The sequence below is a fragment of the Punica granatum genome, chromosome 1 (genome assembly GCF_007655135.1).
Source record: "Punica granatum isolate Tunisia-2019 chromosome 1, ASM765513v2, whole genome shotgun sequence".
NCBI classification, from domain to species: Eukaryota; Viridiplantae; Streptophyta; class Magnoliopsida; order Myrtales; family Lythraceae; genus Punica; species Punica granatum.
In genome coordinates, this window is record NC_045127.1 from 9,812,669 (window position 1) to 9,818,940 (window position 6,272).

Consider the following 6,272-nt stretch of genomic DNA (forward strand, 5'->3'; position numbering starts at 1 on the left):
GATGGAATGAGTATTCTTTAAGTTTTTTAAAGGAATGACCATTACATCATGTTATAAAGAAATTTTCCTTCAAATGGAATACTCTTTCTAACTCATGCAAGTGTCTAAATACGAGGAAATGGAGTAAAATGATGAATTTTCATTCCATTCTATTCTTACGTACCTAGTGAGACCTAACTATTAAGCACTACTCTGGCTGCTATGACTTGGGAAAATTCGTCCAAAAGGCGTCCATGGTAAGAATCATGCTCCTCCACTCGATTTCCACCATCAAAGATTCCGATGACATCCAATGGAGCTCAATCTCGATGCACACTGTCCTCTTAATATGCCCAACGGAGCCCGATTACCTTTTAGCAAGGGTGGAACCGAGAGTCACATCATCTTCTACGTGCATGCCGCATCTAGCATAAGCACATAGCAGATGAAGTGGTTGGTTGTGAGGAGGGCCAAATTGGGCTTATGGAGAAGAGCCGAGGCTCCAATGGTAATAATTTCTGCAAGGGAAAGAGAGGGAGATGATCTATTGATGCGGCAGAAAACGTGGCAAATCGGTACCTCGAGAAAAACAGGTTCTGACAACCCTATCTCAAGAAAAACGGTCTCCGGAGCACAACTCATGGCCTATGGCCATGAAAAGATGAGATTTAGATCGAATTTCTTTGTTTAGGGCCTCAAACGGGCATTTTTATGTTATTTGGGCAATTTTACAATTTTAGGAAAAGTTTATGTCTTTCGTGTAATTTAAGCGTTTTAATTCCTATTTAAGCTTTGTAAAACTCTGGGGTTGAACGTTTTGTCTTTTGATCAATTAATAAAAATTGGAGCTTTCGTACTCTTTGCCCATTTTCGGATTTGATTCGAGTTGGATGCCAATTTCCTAGGAATTCCAATAATCAATAAGGATTGAAAGTCGTAGTTCTGATATTCTGCGGAATCAACAGGTTTGTGACGGTTACTCGCGTGTACACGTCAGCTGCATTCGCTCTTAGATCAGTGATGTCGTCCCGAAGAACGGCTAATCAACGTCGTGTTGCGGAGGAGGATAAATTGGACCGAAGGATTGAAGACATATAATATGATGAAGCCAATCTAGTTTTCGATATATATCCAGATGAAGATCAAGAAGAAGTTACATAATTTGTATTCGATGATCAAGGAAAACCAACGTTCGTTGTCAAAAAATCTGTATTAAAGATATTGGAGGTGATAAAATTTTTCGTTATTGTTCTCAGATTGAGGATATTCTAGATAAAGAAATTTCAAATGCAAAGAAAGATGCATGGATACTTATGGTGCCGATTTCGGAGGTTATTCAGTTGCCAAAGTTGGTCAAAGCGCACATGACTCAATCAAGAAAGCAAAGATTCAGTGAAAGTATTTATTGGCTAAGAGGTGCACGAAATTTTATGTACGGAGAATTAAGAGAAAGTGTTCGCAAAGAGAAGAAGACATTCAAGTGGCAAGTGAGAAAGCAACAGAAGCGTATTAATCTCTCTATTCGTGAAGATCAAGGTAATAGTTCGGACGATAACAATTCGAGGGCGAATGCTCTCCATTCAGGGGAAAATGATGATGCAAAAAACGTAACAAATCGGTACCTCGAAAAAAACAAGTTCTGACGACCCTGCCTCGAGGGAAGCGGCCTCCGGAGCAGAACTCACGGCCTATGGCCGTGAAAAGACGAAATTTAGACCGAATTCCATCATTTAGGGCCTCAAACAGGTATTTTTATGTTATTTTGACATTTTTGTAATTTTAGGAAAAATTTATGTCTTTCGTGTAATTTAGCCGTTTTAATTCATATTTAAGCTTTGTAAAACGCTAGGGTTGAACGTTTTGTCTTTTGATTAATTAATAAAAATTGGTGCTTTGTGCTCTTTGACCATTCTTGAATAACATGTGTGGCAGTCAGCAAATCCTCCGCCAAATATAGTTTATGGTGATCTTGCCAAGAAGCTAGAGGATCACATCCTGACCTATAAACCTCCCTCGATAGCATATAATTTGAGGTATGTCAAATTATCGCCCGCTAGGATTTTGTCTAGTTAATCATCGCTAGTGATGCGTATGGAATGTAGCTGTGATGTGTTCCCATGTTGGAATAATTTATGCAGATTATTGGATTAAATTAGTCTTTTGTTTTTTATGTTATGTTGAATTCCTTTCAGGATGTTGCAGTATTAATTTCTTTGTTTTGTTTATTTAACCAAATTCCTTAATTACGAGCATAGAAATATAGATCATTCCGAAATGTTTCTGTTGCTAAGAAGCATAGAATCCCAATAGAACTGATCGATCAAAAGAACAGAAACTAACGAGTAAACATCCATTGCGACACGCATTAAGGTTTCTGCCGATGCACACACAAAGTATTCACCTTCAATATCAGTTGCATGAAACCGATCCATCAAAAGCCTCTGTAGTACCAATTCCCAAATGAAATTCTAAAAGCTTACAACAAAACAAAATAATTCATACAAAGTCAAAGAGTGGGTCCCATTTATACCACTGTTTTTCAACAACAAAACAAAATAACTCATACAAAATCAAAGGGTTGACCCCATTTATACCACTCTTTTTCAAAATCAAAATCTGATTTTAAAATCATATTTTGAAACCAAACGCAGCATTAGTCAGACGAAATTAGCTACCAAATACACATCTAATCAGCCATGCTTTCCGCTTATTGCAAATATCGGGATTCCAGTCGGAGGAGATTAAAGACCTTGCACATATAATGAGGCACAGTCCACAATTATAGACTTGGGACTAGATTTCAGCCTTATTTGTACAGCGATGGAGCATCTCGACCACTTGGCTCATTGTGGGTCTGTCATCTTTGTCGTCTGCAACGCATTGAAGGGCCACTGCAACCAGAACCTCGACCTTCTTCACATCATATCCTCCTTCTATGGAGTGATCGACGATCTCTTCGATCCTTGTCGCCATTGGAACTTCTCCGCTCATCTTTTGTTTCACCCAAGAAGTCAGCCCTCGGTTCTCTGTCTCACCTCCCGCGCTGGCATCCAGCACACCTACCCCCGGGCTCCGCCCTGTGACCATCTCTAGCAGTACAATCCCATAGCTGTACACATCAACCTTGGACGTGATTGATAGGTTGTAAACCCACTCCGGTGCCATTTAGCCCCGAGTCCCTCTAATCTTAGAGAAACTTGAATGTTTTACGTCCCCTCGGTTTAGAAGCTTGGAGAGCCCAAAGTCTGCCACTTTGGGTTGGTAATTCAAGTCCAAAAATATGTTCTGAGGTTTCACGTCACAGTGCAAGACCCCCTCCAAGCACTCCTCATGTAAATAGGCAAGTACCCTCGCCGCCCCGACTGCAACATCAAACCTCTTTCCCCAGTCTAGTGTGCCTTTGGATAGGTTCTCGGCCAATGAGCCGTGCTCCATGTACTCATAGACTAGAAGGCGGTGCTTCCCCTCAGCACAGTAGCCCATAGCTCAATCAGGTTCATGTGATTGAGCTTCCCAATCGTGCTCACCTCCGCGAGGAACTCCTCCTCTCCGTGAAGGCTCATCTCATTAAGCCGCTTCACCGCTGCAACCCAATCACCCGACAGGATTGCCCTGTAAATGCTCCCTACGGCCCCTCTTCCAATTTCATCAGTGAAATTCCGTGTAGCCTTTCTGAGCTCGGCGTATGTGTACCTTCTGAATCCCAGAGCAGCAAGATGATACCCCTGCCTGGCTTCATCTTTCGTTTTCCGTATCCCGGTTACAAAACATAGCACAAGGAGTACCCCTAGGGCCTCAAATCCTGCAATCACCACCGCCAAAATCAGCAGAATCTTCAACAGCAACTCACTGTTACGGCTTCTGGAATATACTCTCTGTAGCTCAACATCCTTCGGACTGTGTGAGTAATTTAAGGTGGAAGATTCCTGCTGGAGTTGGTCAGAGGACAGTATGGCTTTGGGCAACCTGAAATAGATGCTCCCAGGATCAGCGGCCGAGGCACGTCCGTTCAATAGCAACACCTTGGGGTAACAATTATGCTTGCTACTGTCCTCTAGAAATTTGTGCTGAAACCCTTTACAGTTGCACAACTCCAAGCATTTTTTTTTGCATTGATTCAAGGTGTAATTCGGGTAGAAGTCCTCATCGTAGCCATAGAAATCCAGGTGTGGAAAACGGATGAATTCACCTGTCTTAGGATCAGGTAACTTGCAGAAGCTCTCGAACTTTGGCTTGCATCCCTGAGACCAATCGCTAAGGTTCTTCCTCTCATATCCTGGGGCACAATAGCAGCTCCTCCCAGAACTTGCGTTATACCGGCATATGGCATTGGGCCCACAAATCCCATGTACCTGGCAGGGTGTATCGATTGCCTGCCATGAGACAGCCCACTCACCACTCCTCAACAGGCTGTACAGGCGGACATTTCCATCGACGTCCAACGTCAGCCTTCTTGGAATTTTCTCCCCATAATCAGAAGCCAAAAATTTCCAATCGTCGGACGAGGTGAAGTTGCCAGAGAGTCTAGCAACGCAACCCGACTATCATTGTATGTGGTCCTCCCGCTTTCCCAAGGGAGTACGGCAGGATCGGGCCAATATACGCTCGAGATCTCAGGGCCACTGTAAAGGAGCCGGAGGACGTTATCATTGTCAAAATAGAATTTGTAGTAGCCTGAGGAGATATTTCCACTGGATCTGGATGAGACAAGCTCGGTAAACTGGGTGAACTTCTGTTCAGGTAGAAGCGTATTGGTTGGGTGATCAAAGCTCTGCCACATGACTGTATCATCTCTTGGCCTAGGGCCAGAGCTACGAAGTATGAGGTTTCCGGAGTCGAGAAGGTGCAACCCAACATAGGTGGCTGATGAAGATGAGGTTATGTCCGTGGACCAGACAACCCTGTGGCCGGCATCAGTCAAGAAAAGATTTCCATGCTTGTCGAGGATGATCTTTGAGTGTTTGCCGTTGACTGGTTCGTGTCGATTTGCCATCCAAACGATGCAGTCAAGCATGCAGGATCAGTTACTGAACCATACAGTAAATGAGTACGCATTACGGCCAACTGGGTGAAACCCAGCGAAGAAGGTACCATTTGGGGAACTCAGGACGTCATCCGGATCATCAACAGAGAGGGCGGAGCCTCTCCTGAGAAAGCAGTTCTGGTGAACTGAAGATGATGAGGTTAACAAAAAAGAGATCGCGAGGAAGAGGAGAACTGGCATGAACAATGAAGATGAGAAGAAGGAAAATATTGGGTTGCTCATTGCCTTTGAATTATTGGGGCTTGCAGGCTGTGAATTGAAATGCTACAGCCTACAAAGCCTTGATGCTTTTATATCTCCATTTCACCCCTGCGAGCACATATTATATGCCATGTTATTGGCTGAGTTACGTCATTTACACGCTAATTAAGAGATAAATCTATTAGAAATTCACATTGTGTCTATTTAGTTGGTGCTCATTTCATCATGTCGAAGACAATCCTGTAGCATCAGATTTCGGTTGTTTCCTAGGAGCCCGGTTATCCGGGCCAGTCTCAGCCCGGTTATCAGGTGAAGTGAGGGTGGAGGAAGAGTTTAATCTTGCATTTTTGGTTGGTTGTGGCGTAGGAAAGTGATATAAGGACTCAACACTTCAGAGAGTAGCCTGATTAGTGCCGAAATTTTACTCTGGGTGTTTTCTTGGAGTTTGTGTTTTGCATGTGATCTTGAAAGATATCACAGTTGAAGTGATGACATTGGATTTATCTGGTTCTGTCGTAGGTTCAAAATTTGATTCTCTATTAATTCTTCTATCATGGACAAAATCCTTTTGAAGCATAATCAATGGAAGTTGAAGGATGCACTAGCTTTGCTCATGCATAGGTTCCAGCAATCTGGGGGATTTCTTGAACTAGTATTTTTTTGTTTTTAAGCAATGCTTAAATTGCAGGTAGAGAAGTGGCTTGCTTTTGGTTGGTTAATTGGCTGGAGTTAGAAGTAGTAGTTGAGTCAAGATTTTTTTGTGGAAAGCTAGGAAACAAGGGAAATGCTCCTATGGTTATTCTGTGAGTACTATATTCCCTTGTAAAATGATATATATACATATATATATATATATATATATATTATATGAATACAAAAATTATACAGAGTGTAATTAAAGAAATATTGTGATAATTAGGTAATAAGAATTTGGTATGAATATATGAGGTGAGATGGCATGGTTGCAATTCATTAGGTGGTGGTCTTCTTATATTTGCTTGTTTCTTTATGGCTTTGCTGCTTGGTTGTGTTATATATTGTTTTCATG

The 6,272-nt window shown here is 42.2% G+C and overlaps 1 pseudogene; it reads right to left on the reverse strand.

The window, feature by feature from the left end:
• Positions 1-2,772: 2,772 nt before the first annotated feature.
• LOC116203028 lies at positions 2,773-5,203 on the reverse strand (annotated as a pseudogene).
• Positions 5,204-6,272: the final 1,069 nt, after the last annotated feature.